This window comes from Hypanus sabinus, chromosome X2, assembly GCF_030144855.1.
Source record: "Hypanus sabinus isolate sHypSab1 chromosome X2, sHypSab1.hap1, whole genome shotgun sequence".
Classification (NCBI taxonomy): domain Eukaryota; kingdom Metazoa; phylum Chordata; class Chondrichthyes; order Myliobatiformes; family Dasyatidae; genus Hypanus; species Hypanus sabinus.
This window is the reverse complement of record NC_082739.1, coordinates 35,384,758-35,411,016: the sequence shown is the minus strand read 5'-3', so window position 1 is coordinate 35,411,016 and position 26,259 is coordinate 35,384,758. Positions and strand designations below refer to the sequence as shown.

Here is a 26,259-nt window from a genome sequence, read left to right as displayed (position 1 = left end):
ATGAGTTCCGTATGAACAACTCTTAAAGAAGATCAATGCCATCCCAGATAGGGCAGCCTACTTGCTTGGACCACTTTAATCATCCTAAATTTTCACACTGTCCAGCACTGGTGCATCGTGGCTGTTGTGCGTACCATTGATAAAGTCCACTGCAATTCTTTGCATGGTCTACTCTGATGGTACCTCATAAACCAGCAATATCTATCACAATGAAGAGCAAGGGGAACAAGTTTGTGGGATCACCATTGCCTATGGGTATCCCCCCCCCCCCCAAAAGCACAAACCACCCTGACTTGGAAATATATCCCCGCTTCTTCACTCTCGCTGGCTCTATCCTGTATCACCCTACTCAACAGCACATAACTTCTCCAGAAATGCTGCGGAGGTTCAAGAAGATGGCTCACCAATGGACATTAAATGTTGGCCTTGCCAGTGATGCCCAGAGCCCAAAAATGAACATAAAAAAGGCTTAAACATCTTGTCTTTATTATCTTCCACTGTTCCACTGCACTAATAGTGTAATATATTAAATATGCATTGCTAAAACTGACCAGGGTTTCTGATGGACAACATCCACATTCAGAGTGACATGCAGTGTGTATGGGAACACCATTACCTCCCTTTTATTGATGCCATTTCATCATCAGTCACTGGCATCATCACTGGAAGAAAGACCACTGTCAGCTTCTGCTGACCTTATTAGTGTGACAAGGGCAAGGGTCATGGTAATGGAGTCATGGAAATGGATTGAGAGGGAGTGGCTGATAAATACAGAGATATCAGGAAGGATCAACCACAGACTTCTTCATGGAGACAGAATTTCTATTTGAAGTGTGTCAAGCACCACAAAAAGAAACTACATCTGGGAAGAAAAACAATGAACAAAGGATGTGTCTTGTGCAGCTCCTGGATCGTTCTTCATCAGCTAAAAGCATCAGTTCAAGAATGTTCAGCCATTGTGTCCAGTCTGGAAACCAGATGGCCCGAAGGCTTTGCATTAAAATAGAGCCTGGTTTTAATTGCTCAGCAGCTTCCTCTGCTTACCTTGGGGGTAAGGTTGTACAAGGGAAATAATGAGACATTGTTTTCCTATTGGAGGGAAGCATGAACTCATCACCAGGTCAGAGAGAAGGATGTGGCTCAACGCAAACAGGAATGCACAAACTGAAATGTACTTTTTAAAATCATTGACAATGGACATTTCTGAGATTATTTTATATTTTTTTCAGCAACTGTAAAATGTGAACATAAATGTCGCTGCAAGAATTTAATCTGTTTCTACAATGTCCTGACCAGCACACCTGGAAGGCTTAGAACAAGGCCTGCTTTTGGCCCTGGCTCAGGATCTCAGTACACAATCTAGGTGATGCTGGTGGAGAAAGTAAACCCCTTTCTCTGCAGAAGTTAGAAACAATTCATGGCATAATCAAATGAAGCAAGGGAGATCTCTCAATACCTGCCTCAATTAAAAACTCACCACATTCACTGCAGCATAACATCTTGTCAGTTGGAACTCTTAGCATTACTGCACTGAATGGACTTTAGTTTATGTGTGATCAAACACGCCAGAACTTTGGAATGCCAGACCTATTGTTGAAGGTACTCATGATGCTGTTAGGTAGGGATTTCCAGGATTTTGACCCAATGACAAGGAAGGAGCATACATATATATCCAAGCCCAATTATCCAAGATAATTGGCTTATATGCTTTTACCACCTTTGTGGTTTCAGAGGTGCTAAAGAGCAGCATTAGTGGTGAACTGCAGGGTCTTTTACAGACAGTTAAGTCAGTGGAGAGGCTGTCTATCAAGTAGGCTGTTTGCCCTGCATGGTTGAGCTTTTGGAGTTTTATTGGTGTGGATGGGTCCAGGCATATGGAGGACATTCCATCACACTCCTGGCTTGTCTCCAGTCAAGAACAATACAGCTCAGTGGAAGACAACACAATCTTTGTTCTTCAAACATCATCCGGGCTATTGACACTGTATGGGACTGAGCTTAGGTGAATGGGTCACTGTTACAATAAAACATTATTGTTCATTATGAAAAACTTCAACAGGTCATCACGTAGTCCGAGAATGAGTGGGGACACAATGGGCACTCTTTTCAGCTGACAGCATGACCATAGGTTGGAAACCCAGTTTCAGCAAAGCTACATCTGGTCTCGTTTGTGTTGGCAAGACCAGATTTTAATTAATTAATTCAATTTACTTAGAGATACAGTGTGGAATAGGCCCTTTGAGACACGCTGCCAGCAACTTCCAACAACCTGATTTAATCCTGATCTAATCACGGGACAATGCACAATGACCAATTAACCTACCCGGTACATCTTTGGACTGTGGGAGGAATCCGGAGGACACAGAGAAAATTTATGCATTCCATGGGCTGAATGTGCTGGGATTGAACTCTGAACTCTGAACCGTAATAGGGTTGCATTAGCTGCTACATTACCATGATTCTAGAATATTAACAAATTAACACTGGGGTGCCAATTAATTAATTTATGTTAGAGATCTTATCTCAGAAACATCTCTCCAAGACTAATGCTGCTTGACCCTTTGAGTTTTGCCAGCTTGCTTGTTGAAGAAAACTAATGTAATTTTGGTGTGGCAAAAGCCAATACAGTTTCAAAGGTTACTGTATATGAGAGATGATAATTCAAAAGTTTACAATGCATTGGAAATATAGAATAATAACTCAGAAAATGAAACATCTAGTTAGGCACACAATCCCAGTATGAACATAAATCCCTCTGGTACTCCTTTTTCATTTTATTCACCCACAGATGACTGCAAGGTATCAGTTCTCTTTAGCTTTCAATTGTCATTTTGTTTCTCTCTACCTTTATCTGCTCCAAAATCCCTCCAACTGGAGCAATTATTGAACCCTGTCTAACTGTTTCTCTGCGGTGGGTGTGTCAATATCTCAAAAATTTAGGACTCAGTCTCGCTCCTTGAAACTGTGTTTCCCTATGTCAGAAAACATGTCATGTTCAAGATCAGTACTTTGGTGCAATTCACAGTTCATTTCCATGATCTTGTTACCTCACGGGTGACCACTAGTGTCTGTAAGAACCCCCAATTTCCTGTTATCAGGCCACATGTCTCATGAGGCAGTCTATGTGATCTGACCAAAAGACCAGATTAAGTCTTGAGATACTTGCTTATCCTGTCTCCTTAGTTCCAATATGTCAGTAATGGTCTGGTTATTACAGGCAGTTCTCTTAAAATATGTGTAAGATACTTCTGAGAAGGTTACCAGGACGTTGATGAAGGAAAGGCAGTGAATGTTGTCTAAATGGACTTTAGCAAGGCCTTTGACAAGGTCCCATTTGGGAGGCCGATCAAGAAGGTTCAGTCACTTGGCATTTAAGATGAGGTAGAAAATTAGATTCAACATTGGTTTTGAGGGAGAAGCCAGAGAGTGGTAGTAGATTGTTGCCTCTCTGACTGGAGGCCTGTGACTAGTGGTGTGCTGCAGGGATCAGTACTGGGTCCTTTGTTGTTTGTCATCTATATCAATGATCTGAATGATAATGTGATAAATTGAAATCAGGAAATATGTGGATGACACCAAGATCGGGGGTGTAGCGAACAGTGAGGAAATCTATCAAAGCTTTCAATGGGATCTGGTCCTGCTGCAAAAATGCCAGATGGAATTTAATGTCGACAAGTATGAAGTGTTGCACTTCAGTAGGGCCAACCAGGGTAGGACTTACACAGTGAATGGTACGGCACCGAGGAGAGTGGTAGAACAAAGGTATCTGGAAATACAGATTCATAATTCCTTGAAAGTGCAATCACAGTTAGATTGGGTAGATAGAGTCATAAAGAGAGCTTTTGGCATATTGGGCTTCATAAATCAAGATATCAAGTACAGGAGCGGGGATGTTATGTTGAAGACACAAGGCCAACTTTGGAGTATTGTGTGTAGCTATAGCACCTACCTACAGGAAAGATATCAACAGGAATAAAACATTATGAGGCATATAAATAGGGTAAATGCAGCAATCTTTTCCATTGAGTTTGGTGAGACTAGAACCAGGTGTCATAGGTTAAGGGTAAAAGGTGAAATATTGAAAGCAAATATGAGGTGGAACTTCTTTATTCAAAGGGTGGTGAGAGTAAGGAATCAGCTGCCAGAAGAAGTGGTGGATGCAGTTCGATGTCAATGTTTAAGAGGTTTGGATAGATACTTGGATGGGAGGGGCATGGAGGATATGGGCTAGGCAGAATAACTTCCAACACTATCCTCCCAACAGTGTGTGATGATCAGTTCCCCAAACCATTCTGAGGAAACTGTCCGTGCAGAAATATCGTGAACACCTTTTCCTGATGGTAACTCCAAGAGAAATGCCGGGAGCCACAGCAGCCACGGTACATGGCCTTCCTTGAGCTCCCTCAAGCCTTGGACACCAGCTGTCAAGTGGGACTATGGAACAACTCCTTCATTCTGCTTCTGACAGAAATTTATCCTCGTCTTATGTTAGCATGACGACATTCAAGCTTTGACACTAACCGACGAGTCTATAGCACAAACAATCTCAGTGAAAATGTCTGCCTCACTGGCTCAACACTTTTTTCAATGTTCCCTCAGAAATGCTACATCTCTCTCTAACAAACATCCTACAGGAATATAGCTAATCTTCATGACTAAAGGAAATTTGTACAACCAAGATTCACAAATCTCAGTAGAAACACACAGAAGTTCTGGGGCAGAGCTCCAAGCGGTCATCAGCATGTTCATAGAGGATGGCCCCTACACTCAATATCTGCAAGACCAAGGTCCTCTAACAACCTGCTCCTGCTATGCCACACATCCTTCGAGCAATGAAGGCTTATGTTGAAACATTGGAAAATCACTGTCTGTGGCAGGGGTTCCCAACCTGGGGTCCACGGACCTCTTGCTTGGTCCACGGCATAAAAAAAAGGTTAGAAACCCCAGACCTATGGCAAATTTTTTTTCCTCATCTCCAACAATCCCATTTGTCTGTATCAGGAATGTAACCTTTTATGCCTTGACTGAATAAGTACTGTCTAACAACTTCTTAAACATTGTGATCATAAACCACAGACCATAGCTGAATGAGGACAATTGAGGCTAACAGGAAGGCATGGACCCATTTCCACACTGTGTTACTTAATGACTCTACCCTCTGTCTATATTTATGCCTCTCAAATCTTACATACTTCTAGCAGCCTCCATTGCTCCAGTGAAAACAAGCACAGCCTTTCCAGTCTCTCCTCATAACTCAATTCCTCCAATCCAGCCAACAGCCTGGTTAATCTCCTCTGCACTCTTTCCAATGCAATGCACTAGGAAACCCTTAATTAGATTCAAGGAAAGTGCTAAGATCAGTATCTGAAACCTGGCAGTGAATACATAGCATTGATCCTGCTGAAGCAGGAAGCATCACCAATGCTATCACTGGAAGGGCAAGTGAACAAATGCCAGTGCTCTCTCCTGGGTCAACACCCCCAGTACAGGTGCCCAAGTTACACTCAGCCATGTTCGTCTGCTTCACATCAGAATCCCAGAACAGACTCTGTTCTGAGCCATGATGTGGGTCAAGTGGCCATTGGAAAAGGTTCAAAAATCAAAGCCATTTTACCCTTGTTTTCCTTTGGTCCATGAGGTAAGTGGCAGAAGTAAACTAACTAACCAGCCACCCACTTCCTGCCCCTAACAGTGGTCCCTGAACTGGCATACTCAGCTTCCTCAAAATACGCTCAAACCAGAGTGGCACTAAATAATCTTTGTTCCCAAGGAACTGCCTTAGGAGGAGATTTATGTGCACACACTCACATCTTCCTGTCTGCCAAGCACACCAAAATTCCACTTGTTCGAGTGATATTTTAGCCTCCACCTGAAAGGATTCCCAATCATACTGTAAGCAGGAATAAATATATCATCCAATGGAGTCTCTTATTTCCCTATATACACAATTGTGAACAGAGGCATTACATCTGATTTGTTCTGCTCACTCTAATATAGAACTGGCACTTAATCATCAAGCCTGATCCATGATATCCATTAATCTGTCCTAAAAATATCAACAGAAGTAATGAGGCAAGATCAGCTTGGAAGCTTTAAGCCCACACAAAGGATGCTTTGCAGACAAAACCTGGTAGGAAACTATTAGCTCTCAGTCTGCAGGAGCAACGGGGTGTCTATAGCCTATCAGTTGCCCTGATGTTCACCATCAATGGCAACTATAGAGAGATCTGTGATTTCTCTGTTAAGAAGAACCAAGATTGGCTTGATGAGAAGGCCCTCATGTGAGTGATTGCAACTTATTTAAACTTGCTTACTTTGATAATTTGAAGCTGGTGGCGTTAGAAATGTATGCACACACTTCCTTGCTCACAGTGTAGATGAGAGAAGATATGAACATGCTTGGTCCAAGTTTCAGTTTCCGTGCCAGGCAGTATTGGACCAAGAATGTCCATATATTGTTCAGAGTCTTGAAAGAGATGCTCTTTTCCAGCTCAGTTGTGGAGAGAGATTAGCAGAGGAAAAGATTCACAGGTGTGTGCAAAGCCTCGTTGAAGAAATACAACATCCTCACTGACTGACAGAAAACTCTGGCACATGACCACTCAAAGAGGACAATGAGCATTGGGGAGGGAGTGAGAACCACGAGTCTGGCTGACGGTGGCCCCAGGTAAGCAGCAGAAGGAATGGTCCATCCACCACTCAGTCTGCTGTTCCATCATTGATCTCACCAGCCAACCCAGAACTCACAAAGTCAAAATGAATGTCAATCAACCCTGATCCCAAGGGAAGCCACAGAGGATGTTGTGGTTCACAATTCTGTGCCAGTTGGACTGATAGGAAACCATTCCCTAATCCACCTCAGTCTGCCAACCTCAGATGTGGCAAGATTGTTGTGACATTATCCACACTTGGAGGAGGACCTCACTGACTTCCAGTGTGTCCAGGATCACTGGAGGAAGACTGTGACAGAGTGTGGTTGAAAGAGTCTTCAATGGTGCCACACCTCCTTACACCCAGGACTGCTTTCTTCCAGAGGTGTTTGGTTAAAACAAAAATCTTGGTGTGGGATGGAAGTCTGGGATGGGCTGAGGTTTGTGGAGGGAGGAGTTACAGGAATGAAACAGGAGAGATAGTACTCTTGAGAGCCAAGCTGGAAGTGAGGAGCGGAGCAGCAACACAGATCTATACAAGCCCTTCCCATTAAAACCACCAAGATGAAAAGGCAAAAGCAACACTTAAAAGACCATCCTATAACTACATTGCCAGACGCAAATTATGGGTCCCTGACGGTATGGTGGAGGCTTCATTTGGATTGGCCTCCTGCCCAGACTCTGCAAGTCAAAAAGCACAATAATCTTTTATTGTAAAACTGCCTAGGGTGGGTTAAAATAGATTTTAATTAAAATAACTTGATGTGGTTCTTTTCCATTTTGGATGCAGCCCCTTGGCACTGCACTTTGCCACAGTTAGTCAGTTGCCACCTAATCATTCTCTACAGTGAATCTTTTAACTCCCCGAAACCATCGAGATCTTAGTGCAGCTCTGCAGCCTATAATTAGTGGCCTATTCCCAGCTGGAATGATGATGTAATTCCCGGTCAATCACACCTGCAGCCAATACTGGGATTGATTTAATACACATAATATGTATGGGTAATTATCCCTCTCTCATTGCATTGTGTTAGTCAAACAAGTGCAGATGCTAGAAATTTGAAATATAACAGAAAATGCTCAATGGGTCAGGCAGCATGTGTGGAAAGAGAAACAGAGTTAATGTTTCAGAGCAGACATTTTGTATGAAGAGTCTCTGACTGAAATGTTAACCATTTCCTCTCTCCTCAGATGCTGCCTGACTTGCTGAGTGTTTAAAACATTTTCTGTTTTTAATCATTTAATCATGGATACTGTTTTTTTTAGTAAAAATACAGTGGTTTTGGGCATGGTTTCTGTTTGCCATTGACTGTTGCCTCACTCAAAGTTGATCCGAACTCCACCTCCCTGGTTGATGGAATGTTGTCACTACTTGAATACCAAGGAGAAACCCTTAGTTTGATTCAGTCTGGAGTGAGCTGATATAAAGTACGCTTTCCAGCACTTGGTTGCAAGAATCCAAGAATTAAAAATTAATCACCAGGACAACCTGTGAGGAAACCTAGGAGAAAGCACAAGGAATTGTGGCATGAAATTATTGAAGCGAATTATCCAACAGACCAATGAGGATTCTTTTAAGATGGATTCTGTTCAGTTGGAAATGGGAGGTCACACGGTAAATCCAGTTGACACACACCAAGTGCGGAGTAATAGACTTCTTCCAGATGGGTGGAGGGGATCAAAGAACCAAAAAGAGAACAATTAGTGGCACTATTTAATAATGGAAACTGATTTTTTTTCTATCTGAAGGAGGATTACAAAGAGGCATTTTGTAGCAGGTTAATTTGGTTGACTCCTGTGGTAAAGGGATTGGACAAAAGGATAGGTTAGGCAAATTAAATCTTTGCACATTGGAGTTTAGAAGAAAGAGAGCTGATCATATTGAGACATAAGATTCTGACGGAACTTTACAGGGTCAATGCCAAGAGGATGTTTCTCCTCATAGAGGTATGTAGAACTAAGAGGCTCAGTGGAGGGAGAATTACTGTATCTAAACAGATGTGAGAAATGAGTGTCTGTGGTAGTTGGGAAAACCATATTAAAAAAACAGTAAATGATCATAGCTAACGATTTTAAGAAGTAATACAGAATTTACAATATACACTCAATGGCCACTTTATTAGATACCTCCTGTACGTAAAGTGGCCACTGAGTGTATGTTCATGGTCTTCTGCAGCTGTAGTCCATCCACTTCAAGGTTTGACGTTTTGTGCCTTCAGAGATGCTCTTCTGCTGTTTAACACATGGTTATTTATGTTACTGTCACTTTTCCGTAAGCTTAAACCAGTCTGGCGTTTCTCCTCTGACCTCTCTCATTAATAAGACATTTTTGCCCACAGAACTGCTGCTCACTGGATTTTTTTTCTTTGTTTTATTTTGCACCATCCTTTGTAAATCCTCTCTGTTGTGCATGAAAAACCCAGGAGATAAGCAGTTTCTGTGATACTCAAACTGTCTGATGGTACCAACTATCCCAATTCTGATGTTTGATCTGAACAACAATGGAACCTCTTAACCATGTCTGCATGCTTTTATGCATTGTGCTGCTGCCATATGTTTGGCTGGTTACGTATTTGCATTAACGAGCAGGTGTACAGGAGGTGCCAAATATAGTGGCCACTGAGTGTATGTGGACATCTTTAAGGTACAAAATCCAACTGGAAAAGTGGTCCAGCTGTATAGAAAAGGAGAAGTTAAAGATTGAAACTGATCAAAGGTAAAATCTTATAATGTAGCCAAAAAGATCAGTGACCCTAAGGATGGGACAAAACAATTGCCAGTGAAATAGGAAGTTGTATATGGGAGTCTTCTACTGAGTAACATAGAAGTAGAAAGTAGATCGATGCTTCTGGAGATATCGGAAGGTAAATGAAAGTGAATGTGGTTCCCATACAGATTATATACTGGGGAATAAGAATGTGGCAGAAAAACTAAAGAAATATCTTGTGCCTGTTTTCATAAAAGAAAACTTGGGAAACTTCTCAGAAGAAGCGGAGAACAACAAGTGCACAGTGAATGAGGAGTTAAAAGAAATCAGCATTAGTTAGAAAAAATAGTCAAGGTGACCAGTTCAAGGTTTTGGAGGAGCTGGCAGGTGAGTTAATGGATGTACTTGTCATCATTTAAACATTTCTACAGTCTGGGACATTTCAAACAGTATGCATTACTGGAAAAGGTAATTTTATCAATAATTGAAAACTGCCATAGAGAAAATGCACCAAAGTTGCACTCAATGAATCAAGGATTCCTTAACAATGAAACAATGGTTGATTGTTTTGAAACAATTCTTACTAATGAATCAAAGGCTTTACATCAGTGGTTCCCAACCTTTTTTTGGCCATGCCCAACCTAATCACCTCTAAAATCCTGATGCCCCCTGTGGTGATATATAATTCTTATTATTCAAAAAGTGAACTCCTATTCACCTGGAGGAAGCCTAAAAGACCATTAACTTGGTTTAAACAAGCTTCCAAAGAACATGGCATTCATGAAAGAGAAAAATAAAAGAACCAAAGGACTGTTAAAGTTCTGAGGAAGAAATTACTAAGAAATTGTAAAAAAAAATTGTGATATTAAAATAATAGTAATAAATAAATAAAACAATGCCGATTCGTTTCTACAGCATACAAAGACAGATACATCATTCAAAAGAGATGACGCAATGTACACACCTTCACACCACCAAGAACCGAGAGCTACTGCAAAAAGCAGCATTGGCGCGACCTTGGACGAGTTTCTTACATGTTTGGACTTGTTCATTCGTTCCTTCCTACATCAGTCAATTTATTAATTTAATTATGAAAGCCATTTGATGGTTGTAATGATGGTGATACACTATGTATACAGTATATATGCAATTGCACATGTACATACACAAGTATTTTTATGTATGCATACTGTATATACACATATGTATTAACTCAAGCACACACACTCATACACAGACTTAATAGAAAAAATTCACTGTTAATAACTCATTCTCGAATTGCCCCCCTTAAAAATCAAATTACCCCCTATGGGGCATATGCCCCACATTGGGAACCACTGCTTTACAAAATCAAAGAAACCAATGATTGAAGCAAATGTTACTAGTTAATCAATCAATTAGAACTCCTCCAGGTGAATCACTAATTCATCAGAAAAACTTTTTTTTCCTTCTTCAATCAAAGATTCCTAACCAGTGAATTAAAGATTCTCTGATGGTTCAAAGTTTTCACAACAATACATAATAGATTGCTAATGAAATAAAAATTCTCCTAGATAAATCTCTCATCACTATGGAATTAAAGATGTATCAAAGGTTCTCCAGCAATGAATCAAATCTCTAAATAAAATAACCATCAGGAATTAATCCAACAGTCCTCATCAATATATGAATCATTACCCACTAATAAACTAAAGATTCCCAATGAAAGGCTCTTCACCAACCACTCAGAGACTGCACAACGCTGAATCAAAGATTCCTCACATATCAAACAATATTTCTCACTATTGACATAAAAGAGTTTTCACCAATCTATTAAAGATACCTCAAAATGCATCTAATATTCCTCACCAACAAATGAAATATTTTGACCAAATGAATCATCTTCTAACTCAGAGATGCCTCATCTATCAACCGAAGATTATTCACCAAAAGAAAATCAAAGGTTCTTGTCAGTTTTGACAAGATCTTCCCAATCGAACATTCAGGGCCAATGATTCCATAAAATTTGCTAACCAAAGAGTCATGATTTCTTCACCATTAAATAAGGATTCCTGAACTATCAAAGACCATTCACCAATTAATTAGTTATTCCTCAAAAAGGAATTTACAATCCCTCATGAGTACACTCAAATTAATCAATGGAAATTATTCTATGCATCAAAGGTTTCACCAATGAATCAAATTTACTTCCTAAAGGAATAAAACATCTTGAAACAAATAAAGTATTTCTAGTCAGAGCCAATAATTCCTTGATAATAAAATAAAAAATTCTCACCAATGGATCAACTAACCCATTAAGTTATTTTTTCCCCCAATGAATTATGGATTCCACGACTGAAAGATTTCTCACCAATGAATTCAAAAATGCCTTTCCAAGCATGTAAAGATTCTTGCTCAATGAACTAAATTTTTTCACCACAAGCTGTTTGCAATTACTCAAAAATATTCATCATCACTGAACTAATCAGTCATCTTCATTAAATTAAAGATGGCCTATCTATAAATCCTTACCAAAACATTAATTCTTTACCATTGAATAAAAGATTCACAGCCTTTTCAATCAAAGGTTTCTCACCAATGTATCAGAACTTCTTGTCAATGGATTATATATTCCTCCAACCTTAATAAAGAAATTATCAAGCCTTAATCAAAGAATTACCTTAACTGGAGATATCACATAAGTGATCACCTCTGAATTAAATATTCCTCTTAAAAGAATCGATATGCTCTCCCAATTAATTATATTCTTCACAAGTGATTCATAGAATTCTCCCAGGTTAGTCAGTGATCTTTTTTTCCTCCAAGGGTTGAAAGGTTCTTCATCAACAAAGTAAAGATTCCTCATTAAACATATTTAGTTTTTTGCCTGTTCTCCATCTCCCTCTGGTGCTCCCCCCTCTTTCTTTCTCCTGAGGCCTCCCGTCCCATGATCCTTTCCCTTCTCTAGCTCTGTATCACTTTTGCCAATCACCTTTCCAGCTCTTAGCTTCATCCCACCTCCTCCGATCTACTCCTATCATTTCGCATTTCCCCCTCCCCCCTCTACTTTCAAATCTCTTACTATCTTTCCTTTCGGTTAGTCCTGACGAAGGGTCTCGGCCCGACACGTCGACAGTGCTTCTCCCTATAGATGCTGCCTAGCCTGCTGGGTTCTACCAGTATTTTGAGTGTGTTGTTGTCCTCATTAAACTGTTGTCATTTTCCCGATCAGTTTCCTTGCTAGTGATGCAGGAATTCCTGAATAACAAATCCAAAATACCTCAGTAAATCAGCAAAGGCTCTTCACTAATGATTCAAGTATTTCTCAGTAATGCTTCCTTACAACTGATTCATGAACTCATTGAAATTGAATCAAGGATTCCTTGGCAAAGAATCAAAGATTTCTCACCAAAGTTCAATGTTCAAAGTTAATTTATTTTCAAAGTACATATACGTCCCCATACACAGTACAACCCTGAGATTCCTTTTTTTTGAGGCAATCGTAGTAAATACAAGAAACACAGTAGAACCAATAAAAGACCACACCCAACAGAACGACAACCAAAGTGCAAAAAAAACAGTAATGATAAATATGTAACAATAAATATTGAAAACATGAGACGAAGAGTTCTTGAAAAGTGAGTCCAGTTCAATGGGAATAGTTCAGTGATAGGATGAGTGATGGGGCAAATGAAGCTATTCCCTCTGGTTCAAGAGCCTGATGGTTGAGGGTTATAATTGTTCCAGAACCTGGTTATGTGGGTCCTGAGACTCCCATACCTTCTTCCTGATGGCAACAGTGAGAAAAGAAGAGAGCATAGCTGCCATGCTCTCTTCATAATGGAACTTTCATGCTGGACCCAGGACAGATCCTTAGAAAAGATAATACAAAGGAATATAAAGTTGCTGACCCTCTCCACCTCTGATCCATTGATGATAACTGGCTGATGGACCTCTGGTTTCCTCCTTCTGAGTCACTGAGTTTCACTTCATAAGTGGAGCTAGCATTCAAGCCCTGCCACAGCTGTTGAGCATCCTTCTGTGATTCACACTTGGTCATACGTGAGATTGCTTTACGGAGATCGTACCTGGACCTCTTGTATTTAACTTGGAAATACAATACATCAACACATAAGCATTCCTTGTTAATGAATGAAAAAACCTTCACTAAGAATGCAAAGTTACATCATAAATCTATTACAGGTTCCTCACCAAGGAACCAAAAAACTCTACAAATTAATCAATGTTTTTTCCAGTGAATGAAATACTTAATGCCATTAAAACCAAGGTTCCTAGCAATCAATTGATGAATTTTTCAACAAAGACTAATTGCCAGTGAAACTAATTGCCAGTGAAACTAAGATTTCTCACCAGGGAATCATTGACACATTGACAATGAATCAAAGATTATTCAAGAATGAAGACATGATTCCACACAGGTGCATCAAATATACCTAGACATTGTGGATTTTAATGAGTGAATGAATGGGAGATTTTCTTCAATTGTATCAAAGATTCCAGTCACTGAATTACCAATAAATCAAAGATTAACTGTCAATAAAATAATGATTTCTCCAGATTAGCCAAATAATAAACTGTGCCAACGAATCAAAGATTTCATGCCAAAGAAACATATATTCCCCACAAAGAATTAATAATTTCACATATTGCAAATTAATGAAATATTGTTTGTAGTGAAGGAAAGATTCCTCAACAATGACATAAAGGAATCTTCAAATAAATCAAACATTCAAAAATGAATTATAGATTCATTGCCAAAGAATTAAGTATTCTTCACAAATCAAAAATCCTCATCAATGAATCAAACTTTTCAAATTAATATATCAAATACTCAATGTTAATGGACCAAAAAACCTCCTAATGAATTTAAGACCTGGATAATGAATCAGTATTTGTATCAAAGATTCCACACTAATTAATCATATATCTCTCAACAGTCCTAATCTTCAGGAAAGTGCAAGTTTGTTTCATGTGAACTCCACATGTGCAGACAACAAGCTGTCTCATTTCCTGACATGCTGTTTGGTGTAATCAGGTAAAAGAAATCCATTACTGTCTGCAAAGGATTAGGTCCACATGCACTTAACCCCTTGTTAGCTGTAGCTTCCTGCACTGAATAGGCAAGCGTCTTGTGCATTCAAAAACAACAATTTTCACCTTCATCACAGTAAATCTAAGACCATAGGACAAGGGCACAGAAATAGGCCATTCAGCCTGTCGATAAGGGTCTGCTATTTGATCATGGCTGATTTATTTTCCTTCTCAACCCCATTCTCCAGCTTTCTCCCCATAAACATTGATCCACTTACTAATCAAGAAACTATCAACCTTCACTTATAATACACAGTGCCTATAAAAAGCACTCAACCCCCTCTTGGAAGTTTTTATGTTTTATTGTTTCACAACATTGAATCACAAAGGATTTAATTTGACTTTTTTGACACTGATCAACAGAAAAAGACTCTTCTGTGCCAAAGTGATTGAAATGAATTACAAATATAAAACATAAAATAATTGCGTAAGTATGCATCCCCTTCAAGTCAGTATTTAGTAGATGCACCTTTGGCAGCAATTACAGCCTTGAGTCTGTGTGGATAGGTCTCTATCAGCTTTGCACATCTGGACACTGCAATTTATTCCCATTCTTCTTTACAAAACTGCTCAAGCTCTGATAGATTGCATGGGGATCACGATTGAACAGCCCTTGTCAAGTCCAGCCACAAATTCTCAAATGGGTACAAGTCTAGACTTGGACTTAGCCACTCCAGGATATTAACTTTGTTGTTTTTAAGCCATTCCTGTATATCTTTGACTTTATGCTTGGGGTTATTGTCTTGCTGGAAAACAAATCTTCAACCAAGTCGCAGTTGTCTTGCACACTGCATCAGGTTTACCTCCAGGATTTCCCTGTATTTTGCTGCATTCATTTTACCCTCTACCTTCACAAGCCTTCCAGGGCCTGCTGCAGTAAAACATCCCCACAGCATGATGCAGCCAACATCATGCTTCACAGTAGGGATGGTGTGTTTTTGATGATATGAGGGGGTTTGGTTTACACCAAACAAAGTGTTTAGTCTGATGGCCAAAAGGCTCAATTTTGGTTTCATCACACCATAGAACCTTCTTCCAGCTGACTTTAGAGTCTCCCACATGCCTTCTGACAAAGTCTAATTGAGATTTCATGTAAGATTTTTAAACAGTGGCTTTTTCTTTGCCACTCTTCCATAAAGCTGCAACTGGTGAAGCACCCAGGCAAAAGCTATTGTATGTGCAGTCTCTCCCGTCTCAGCCACTGGAGCTTGTAACTCCTCCAGAGTTGTCACAGGTCTCTTGGTGGCCTCCCTCACTAGACCCCTTCTTACACGGTCACTCAGTTTTTGAGGACGGCCTGCTCTGGGCAGATTTACAGCTGTGCCATATCCTTTCCATTTCTTGATTATTGACTTAATTGTACTCCAAGGGATATTCAGTGACTTGGAAATTTTCTTGTATACATCTCCTGCCTTGTGCTTTTCAATAACCTTTTCGCAGAGTTGCTTGAAGTGTTCTTTTGTCTTCACGGTGTAGTTTTTGCCAGGATACTGACTCACCAGCAGTTGGACCTTCCAGAAACAGGGGTATTTTTACTACAATCAATTGAAACACCTTGACTGCACGCAGTGATCTCCATTTAACTAATTATGTGACTTCTAAAACCAATTGGCTGTACCAGTGATGATTTGGTGCATCATATTAAAGGGGGTGAATAGTTATGCAATCAATTATCTTATGTTTTATATTTATAATTAGTTTAGATCACTTTGTAGAGATCTGTTTTCACTTTGACATGAAAGTACTTTTTCTGTTGATCATTGTCAAAAAAGCCAAATTAAATCCACTGTGAGTCAATGTTGTTAAACTATAAAACATGGAAACTTCCGGGAGGTGAATACTTTTTATAGGCACTGTATCCAATGAGTTGGCCTCCATAGTCATCTGCGGCAATGAATTTGACAGATACACCACCTTCTGGCTAAAGAAATTGCTTCTCATCTCTGTTCTCTGAAGAGGCATCCTTCTATTCTGAGGCTGTGCCCTCTGGTCCTATGTAGACTCTTCTACAGTTGAAGACATCTTCTTCATGACCATTCTAGCTCGGCCTTTCATTGTTCGGTATGTTTCAAAGAGAGCCTTTCTCATTCTGTATTTATGTATTTATGCACATTTATTCTATATCTGTACTTAAACCTTTAAGTTTGTATAAATCTTTATTCTTTATAATTGTTGAGTGCTGTTGTTTGCTAACACACCACAGCAAATTCCTAATAGATGTAGATATATATTGTGAATAAAGTTGATCCTTTATCCTTAATCCTTCTTCTGAACTCCAGTGAGTATAGGACCAGGGCCATCAAGTGGATATAAAAATATCTTTGCTAAAGTATTACCAAATGAAGAAATGATGCTATGGGACATAAAGTGATATATGGTCAACAGTGTTGTCAGAGAAGAGATGTTTAAATTGTGCCTTTAAGTTGGAAAAAGAAGGCAATAAGTGGAGGATTTAGAGTGGGAATTCCAGAGCCTAGCAATTAAAAACACAGTGTGACGGTTGACTGATGAAAGGTGGAGAAGAATTTATGTAGGAGGTGCAAGTGCCTTGAGGATTTTCAGCCTGGGAGGGAGGGATTTGGAAAACAAGGATGAGAATTTACAAACTAAAGAATAGTTTCACCTGGAAGCAAATACAGAAGGCTGGGAAAACAGAATGGCGTGACATAAAGCAAAATGTTTGATCCTCTCAAGTTTAGACAAGCTGCATCTGGTGAGGTTAGCAGGAGGACATTAAAATTAGCATGTCTGAATGGAACAAAGGCCTAGATGAAGGTTTCAGGAGTGGCTTCATAGGCTATTTGTCTCTCTCCCGTCAGGGAGGAGGCTACACGGCATCCATGGCAGGACCGTTAGATTCAAAAATAGCTACTTTGATCAACACCTCCACCCATTAACCCAACCCACCAGCACTACATACACATTACCTAGCATCACTTTATGTACACATGATCAGTCTATGTATGTATCAGTTACTTGTACTTTGTGGGTTATAGGATTGCTTTTATATTTATTGTATCTTTGTTTTTTTTTATCATGTTCTTTATGCTCATTGTGTTTTTCTAATGCTGCATTGGATCCAGTGCAATAATTATTTTGTTCTCCTTTACATTAATGCACTGAAGTATGCAATAAACAATCTTGTACCTTGAATCTTGAAATATGATGCCATAACTGTAAGCAGCTGCAGACCATGACCACATAGAAGGATGGATTGGTTGTCAGGGAGAGAGATGGATGGATGGTTTGGTTGCTCAGGAGAGGGATGGTGAATGGGTTGGTGCTGTGAAGGATGGGTTGGTGGACTAGTTTACAGGGAGAAGAATGGGTTGATAGATTGGTTACCATGGAGAGAGATGGCTAGGTGTATTGGATGGATTGAATAGCAAGGAGTGTGTGGCAGGGACTAAGGAAAATGGCTTCTGTTTCACCAATAGTTAGCAAACATACATTTCAGCCTTTACACTCCTGAAAGCATTATAAAGGTATGTGGTTACTAGGAGCTGTTGGTGCTCAGCTGCTCTCTCTGTCCTCAAGCCCCCATTCTTGAGGGCCTGTAGTTACTTCAGTCGGCCTGAATGGGAATTTGCCTTAGCGCCATCAAAATCTGGTCCTGTCACTAGTCAGGAATTCATCTTGGACCAGTCAGAAGCAGGGCCCAACAAGGATGGCTACAGTATCTAAGCAATCATCATCAGATCTACTTTCAGCAAACAGGAATAGATCCATATGAATTAAGCGGTCAACTAAAGCAGACTAGAAACAAGTTTACAAAGTCGAGTTGAGTGGAGATGCTGCAGCCTGAAGCAACAAACAAGACGCTGGAGAAACTTAGTGGTTGCCTCGACCTGGAACATTGACTGACCATTTCCCTCTAAAGATGTCTCCTGACCTGCTGAGTTCCTCCAGCATTTTGTTTGTTAATCCTACAAATCTTCTGTGGTGGGGGTGGGAGAAGCAGAACACAGGAAGTATAAATATGAGAGCTGGAGAAAGGCTTCTCGATTTGAAAAGTGGAAGCTGTGTTATAAAGGAAACCTTGAAATTGGGAGCTGATTATACAAAGTAGGCCATACAAAGGATCAAGAGGAATGAGCTATTCCGGTGTGGTGATACAGGGCTGAAAATCAACAAGTAAAACAGATTAACAAAGAACTTGCTGTGGGAGGGGGAAACAGGAAAAAAAAGCACAGCAAAGCTGCTTCTGTGAGCCATTGGAGAACAGGAAGTTTCAGGATGTGAGTGGAAGCAATAAGCAGATTTGACCTAAAGTACTCTTATGCTAAACACATCCCCGCACATCCCCGGGGCGGAGGAGACAGGGTCCGGAAGTGCACATCACCTGATGCAAACCGTACCCTTCGGGTCCATGCCAACTCTCACCAGAAAAATAAGTGCCAGTTACAGGAGAGCCCTTGTGTGATGAGGAATTTGGTCACAACTCTTTTATATGAATAACTAACTGTATACAGTTTCTCACCTCACTTTAAGGAAGCTAGCATTTACATGTGGGCAGTCATTCGTAATTTTCCTTCATTTATCTATGTGGGAAAATAAGTGTATATTTATTCTCCATATATGGGCTTCCTTGCCAGATCAACAAGACTTCCATTCATACATTCCTTTCACATAGTAAATGCCTGCGTCATGAATGAATGGAGGTTTCATGTCTGCAAGTGGGAATGAAGGTGATTTATGTTGAGCAAACACAAGTCATGAGTCCTATTCTAACAGCCACTTGGAAAAATAGAACAGGAGTAGGACACGCAACAGGGCCTGCCCACTCCCCCAACCCCTGAGCCCGTTCTACCATTCAGTTAGATCATCAGTGCCTTAACACAGGGCCACAGGAAATTCACAGACGCCTGCACAAACAAGCTGAGGGTCAATAAAAAAAATCTGAAGGTCGAGATTGATCGAGTTTCCTTAGGTGAGCGGGTATGAAGCAAGGGCAAGTGAATAAAATGCCATTTGATGAGTCCATTTTGAGTGAAGGTTGCTCTGTGCCAAATGTCAGCTGCCCATTGGGGTCACCGCTTGATATTGCCCCCCCCCCCCAGGACCACAATTGCGCAGTTTGGATGTTTTTGAGGGGTATAGACCAACCCTGACTGAGTGAGATGTTTCTTTAAATGTAAACTGCACTTGCAACCCAAAACAGGGCATTACTTAACCACTCCTCAGCACCCCCACTTCACCATAGAACACTCCTCCAGGAGGCATTCCATGATTTGTCACGGTAACAGGTTAATCTGATTAGCAAGATTTTGCCAAGGGCTCACACACAGACATTCACTCTTATCTTTGAAAGCTCATCAGGCTAGTTGGCAAAAGCTTGTTCCCTGCTCAGTGCAGATCTCTTCACAAAGCCCAATGTCTGGGGATTGGCTTCAGCCTGAAGAGGAAAACACAATCCCCCAAATCAGGCAGGCAGCAATGCCAAGCAATTAGATAAGAACAAAAAAAAACCAACTCTTGCAGGAAAGCAAACTCAGGTCTTAATTAAAAAGGAAACAAATCACCCTGGCCCACTTTAATCAGCTCCTCCTTTCACAAGATCTACAATCCCAATATTGTTGATGTTTAAAAAGACCTTGAATCCCGCTGTCCCCTAATTGACACTCACAAGCTTTCCTCCAGGTCTAAGCAAGCAAATTTAAATTAAAAATGCAGTTCAGTTAAAGTCTGGACTCTGGAACACTAATATAAGTAGCTTTAATTACTGCTTGGTGGAGTTTGTTCAGTGGGAACTAGCAACTGGTCTTGGCTGGTTGCTTTGGAGCAATGGCTAGGAAACTAACTGCATTTTATTTATTACAGTGATTACTAATTCCCTTTCTTGTTACACGGGCTACGTTACTTGTTGAGGTGATCAGAATCAGATTTATTAACACTGATTAATCTGATGAGAATTTTGTCATTTTGCAGTTGAGCAATTCACCTAAATCACAAAAACAAATAAAGAGTACAAAGAAGGAATAATGAGACAGTGTCCTGCCGAAGGGTCTCGGCCCGAAGCGTCGACTATTTACTCTTTTCCATAGATGCTGCCTGGCCTGCTGAGTTCCTCCAGTGTTTTGTGTGCTTGAATGAGATAGTGTTCTTGGGTTCATGGACCGTTCAGAAATCTGATCGTGGAGGGGAAGATATTGTTTCTGCATCATACAGTGAAGGTCATTAGGCTGTTGTCCCTCCACCCTGATGGCAGCAATGAGAAGAGGGCATGTCCTGGATGGTGAGGGTCTGTAATGATGACTGTTGAAGCAAGGCCTCTTGAAGATGTAAAGAAAAGGCAAGCATTGATGTCACGAGCAACCATCTGATAATCTTAATTCTGGCAATTTAGTGGAGTTTGACGATATTTCTTCATACTGAAAGTGCAGTCACTCAAGGCCGGTAGTGAGGGCAGAGGGTTCCTGGAGGCAGGCACAGGCAATGGTGAAAGTTTCTGAGAGAGCAACAACTGAGAAGCAAGGCAGCATCTGCTGCGGGTAATGAGGGGAGAAGTAGAATGAGGATGACAGTAAGAAATATAGTGAGAGATATCGTCAGCCGCGTAATGTGAAATATAGTGATCAGTGTAGGGAGGAGCATTGTAGGACAGTGTTGAGGGTACATACGTTGTGTTGTGACAAATGCAAAGGGAATTGCAGTGGGCAGTGCACTGAATTATGTAGAGGCGAAGGATGTGAGCAGTGTTGTGAGGAATGAAGTGAAAAATGCAGACAGCAGTGAGAGCACTGTGAGAAATCATAGAAGTGCAGTGAGTACTGTGTAGTGTAATGAAGAGAGTGGTGAGGAATGCAGTGAGGACTGTAGTGAGGAGAGTTGTAAGAATGGTGTGAAATTGTTGTGATAAGTAAAGTCAGGAGTTGAGTGAAGTTAATCACAAATGCACTAAAGATTGCAATGAGGGGTCAGAGAGGAGCACTGAGGCATGTAATGAGGATTATATTGAGGGATGCAGTGAGGGGTGTCCTAACTGTGCAGGGGCTCTCCTGGTCACTGAAGACCTGACTTACAAAACTCCAGCTTTAAGCAAGTTCCCTCATACACTTCAAGGAATTTTTCAAGATGGGAAAGTTAGTTGGAGGAATATAAACATTTTTTAGGAGTTAAGAAGTAGGGGAAGCAGCTAGTTGAAAGAAAAGACAAGCAGTCTTTTTTTAAAACCCTGTTTACATATAACCTTCCCCCAATAATCATTATCCTTTTATTAAGCTATTATCCTTAAGAGCACAGGCTCAGGACAAGGGGTCTCGGCCCAAAACGTCGACAGTGCTTCTCCCTATAGATGCTGCCTGGCCTGCTGTGTTCCACCAGTATTTTGTGTGTGTTGCTTCTATTCTGCCGCTGTCTGTGAAGAATTTGTCCATTCTCGTCGGGTGCTCTAGTTTCCGCCCACATTCCAAAGATGTAGGGGTTAATAGATTAATTGGTCACCTAGGTGTAATTGGGCGGTGAGGGCTTGTTGGGCCAAAAAGGTCTGTTACCGTGCTGTAGCTCTAAATAAATAAATAGACAGAAAAATAAATAGAAAGATAAATAATGAATGGATGAATGAATGCATTAACAAATAGACAGATAAATAATCTCGTAAAATACTTTATCAAACAATGTATTGTTGATTGATGCTTTAAGGCCAATGAAAGTGGCCTTTGAAGGTGGAACATTCTGATCCTGTACCATTGTAAGTACAAAAGAGAATTAATAACTGTTCATGTTATTTGACCCTCAATGCAATTGTTCAATTCTGACTTATTGAAAACTCAGTTCAGGGTATGTAACTAGGAGATTGCCTGCATTGAACAGTGTACACTATGGGATGTGCAGAACCAACGGAGGAATTTGAGGTGCAGTGACAATAACAGTGAGGTGTTGAGGAAAGCTGAGGGTCGAGTAGGGAAGACAGTAGTGAAGAATGATTTAAGGTTTGTAGAGCGTAGTGCATGAAGTCAGGAGTGGGATAACACCGTTGATTATTTTGACTTGCGCATTTATTTGGTACCAAGTTGAAACTCCTCTGTATACATCCCATCTTCATCATAACACAAGAATTATTGGAGGTTGTAAATCTAACAGGAAATACTCCTCTCAAGAGTTATCCAGTTTAAACATGTTACTCCCTAGAAATGTAATAATTCACATTGAGTAAAGCTGTCTCGGTGTATACAGGTCTGAGCAGAAGTCTTAGGCACATATATATATACTGTAGCTTGGGTGCCAACGACTTTTTCACAATACTGTATTTGTCAGTGTGGAGCGGAGAGCAAGTTTGTGAGTCTGGCGTGAGCAAAGGATGTTGAGAATGGCGAGGGTGGAGTACCGCGGGAAGGGTGTGGGACAAGCAGCAGCAAAGGAGTGTCAAGGGCTAGGGGTGGTGCAGGTGCAGGCACACCCAGCCCTGACACACAGGCAAGAGCATTTGGTTCCAAACAATTGGTTCATTGATCATTACAGAACGTCTCTCTGGTGCTTCCCACTCCCTCCCCTCTCCCTTCCCCTTTTCCCAACCATGATTCTGCTCTCCCTGGCCCCGTCCCACTCTCAGTCCACAACAGAAACCCATATCAAAATCAGGTTTATCATCACTCACATATGTCATGAAATTTATTATTTTGCAGCAGCAGTTCAGTGTAGTCCATAAAACTACAGAAGTCTTGGGCTCCCTAGCTATATGCCTAAGACTTTTTCATAGTCTGTATGTATACCGTATATATATATATATATATACATACAGTGCAAATATATATGTATAATATAAAAGTTAAATCAAATAAGTAGTGCAAGACGAGAACAATAAAAAAGAAAGAAAATAGTGAGGTAGTGTACATGGGTTCATTGTTCATTTAGAAATCTGATGGTGGTGGGGAAGCAGCTGTTCCTGACATGTTGAGTGTGTGTCTTCAGGCTCCTGTACCCCCTCCTTGATGGTAGCCATGAGAAAAGGGCATGCCCTGGGTGCTGGCTGTCCTTAATGATGGATGCCACCTTTTGAAGATGTCCTCGATGCTGGGGAGGCTAGTACCCATGACAGAGCTGACTGAGTTTATAACCTTCCGCAGCTTTATCTGATTCTGTGCAGTGCCCCTCCATACAAGATGATGATGCAAACAATTAGAATGCTTTCGGGACACACCACACCTCTTCAAACTTCTAATGAGACATAGCCGCTGTTGTGCCTTCTTTGTAATTGTTGTGCCCAGGACTGATCTTCAGCGATGTTGACACCCAGGAACTTGAATCTGCTCACCCTTTCCACTGCAGTATGTCCTTTCGGCTTACCACAATCACCACCTTGCTCATACTATTGCAACACCACTCAACCAGCTGACCTACCTCACTCCTGTACGCCTTCTCATCATCATCTGAAATTTGGCCACCAATAGTTGCGTCATCGGCAAGTTTATAGATGGTGTTTGAGCTCTGCCTAGCGAAACAGTTGTGTGGCTCGGCACAGCTCGGTGAAGCACTTTTGAACTATAGTCACCAAGACAATGCAGGAAATATGCCAGACAATTTCAGTGGGGTCCTACAAACAGCCCTGAGAAAAGTGACAGCAAAGCTTGCTTTAATGATGTTGTTTGTGAAAAATATACTAGGCAGGGCACATGATGAACAATCCTGTCCCTTGTTCCATATCAGGGATGATTTAAACAATGGCCATGAATTGATGAGGAGTCTGGGCAGAGCTGATGGTTCCCTCCCATGTGAAACTTCTCTAGACCTGGATCGGTGTCGGTTCTAATGATATTGCTTGTGGAGCCATTGCCTCAAAGCACCAGGGTCCCAGTTTGTTTGTAACCTCGGGTGCTTTCTGTGTGGAGTTTACACATTCTCCATGTGATCGTGTTGGTTTCCTCTGGGTACTCCAGCTTCCTTCCACATCCCAAAGGTGTTTGGTAAGTGGCCACTATTATTCGCTGCTCACTGGATGCTTTTTGTTTATCGCACCACTCGCTGTAAACTCTAGAGCAGGGGTTCCTAACCTGGGGTCCACAGACCCCTCGGTTAATGGTAGGAGTTCATGGTGTAAAAAGGGTTGGGAACTCCTGCTCTAGAGACTGTTGTGCATGAAAATCCCAGATCAGCAGTTGCTTGAGAGACTCAAACCAACCTGTCTGCCATCAGTAATCATTGCATGGTCAAAGCCACTCAAACCACATTTCTTTCCCATTCTGGTGTCTGGCCTGAACGACAACTGAACCTTTTGACCATGTCTGCATGCTTTTATGCAAAGAGTTGCCGCTGCATGATTGGCTGCTTAGATATTTGCACTGACGAGCAGGTGTACAGGTGTACCTAATAAAGTGGCCACTGATAGCCATTAAAGTGCTTAACTCACTATTGCACTTGAAAATCCCATGTGTAACAGAGGTTCTACACAAAACAAAAAGTAATTTTTTTCTATCTTCTCTGGCTCCAGGCTCACAAATGAACTTAAACAGTTTACTCACTATGCCATACTTTGTGTGTGAGCTTGTGTAGGGGTATTGGCAGCAGTCCTGGCCATATGACAAGTGGGACTGGGTGCAAAGCAGACCTCAGTCCGCATCCTCGCACACATATTTTCCAGTGAAGCTTAGATCACTTGTGTCGTTCATATTCCCACTCCACAACCAAAGAGCAGCCTTAAAACTCATCTTCCATCCTCTGGCTATTTCAGGCTGAGCCAGGATGGAAACAAGATAAAATCATAGCGGCCCCTTCTGCCCAACTCATCCATGATGACCAAGATGCCCATGATGCACTTGGTCAAACCCGTTTCCAAGGCAAGGACAAAGCTCTGATTTTGACTCCAATAGTCAGATTTCTGTTGGATGGGGGCAGTTATTGCTCCTGACCAGTCACCAAATGCACAAAGCGTTTTGCACATGATGAACTACCTCAGAACCAGAACGCCAAATGCCCTCTGACAGGTCAATCAGGCTTGGCTGGGACTCCTTCTAATGGGAACTGGCAGCTCAAAATTCATTAGCAGCTTCCAGCAGGCAGTGATGGTTCAGAAAATAATGGCGTTAATTGTCCAGGAAGGAAGGCCCGAGTAAAAGAAAAACTAATTTGGTACTTGGCATTTTATGGAGATTTTTAAAAAAAAGAGCTGAGGGAGGATGGGATTTTGAACTCATTGAAGCAAAAGGTCAATTCGCCTCTTTCCCTGTTTAATCCGTTGGTGCACGTTGACCGTTGCATTTACTCCACTGCACTAGGAAACAGCTGAAATACAGTAGAAATTTGCAGACCTCATCAGGGAGATTAATAAGTGAACATCAGGATGTCCTCACCTTCAGTTATACACATAAACCAATACTACATCACCCGCAGACCCACATACACATACGCGTGCGAATTCATGTGTTTATTGAACCCCATACCCACGTCCCCACACACACACATTCCAGTAGTAATTTGCGATTAGATTTCTGTTTCTCACTCCCCTTGCCTGCACTGTTGCACAGAATTTGTGCAGGACGGCCGTGACTGTGGGGTTTAATGCAGTGCACTCATTCGTGGGATTGACCTGTGGAGGCATTTTGAACGCCTGGAGTTATTGGAGAAACACTTTGTTCTCCTTCTCCAGTTACCTGTTATCAAAAGAAAAACAACTTGCTGTTATACAGCACCCTTAACAGTGAAATTAATGGCTCCTTTCGGGAGGCTTCTGGAAATGGGTGCATGCTGCGTGTAGAAATGGAACATTAAGCAGGTTGAAGGATAAATTCAAAAACAACTCAACCACCCCAGCACTGGTACAGAAGCTTCATCTGAGGGTGGCTGGGCTGCAGCTGGTTTGGACATGAGATAGCTGCC

General features: G+C 41.1%; 1 long non-coding RNA gene across 4 annotated transcripts in view; it reads left to right on the top strand.

Moving 5' to 3' along the window:
- The window catches only part of LOC132385238 (uncharacterized), a 237,053-nt gene that overhangs the window by 71,364 nt on the left and 139,430 nt on the right, over positions 1–26,259 (top strand). The window contains exon 1 of one of the 4 annotated variants that reach the window (XR_009509115.1): positions 16,266–16,509. The exons of the other annotated variants lie outside the window; for them this stretch is intronic. This is a non-coding gene — a long non-coding RNA (uncharacterized LOC132385238). Of the gene's footprint in view, positions 1–16,265; positions 16,510–26,259 lie in introns of those variants that run through there. 4 annotated transcript variants of the gene reach the window in all.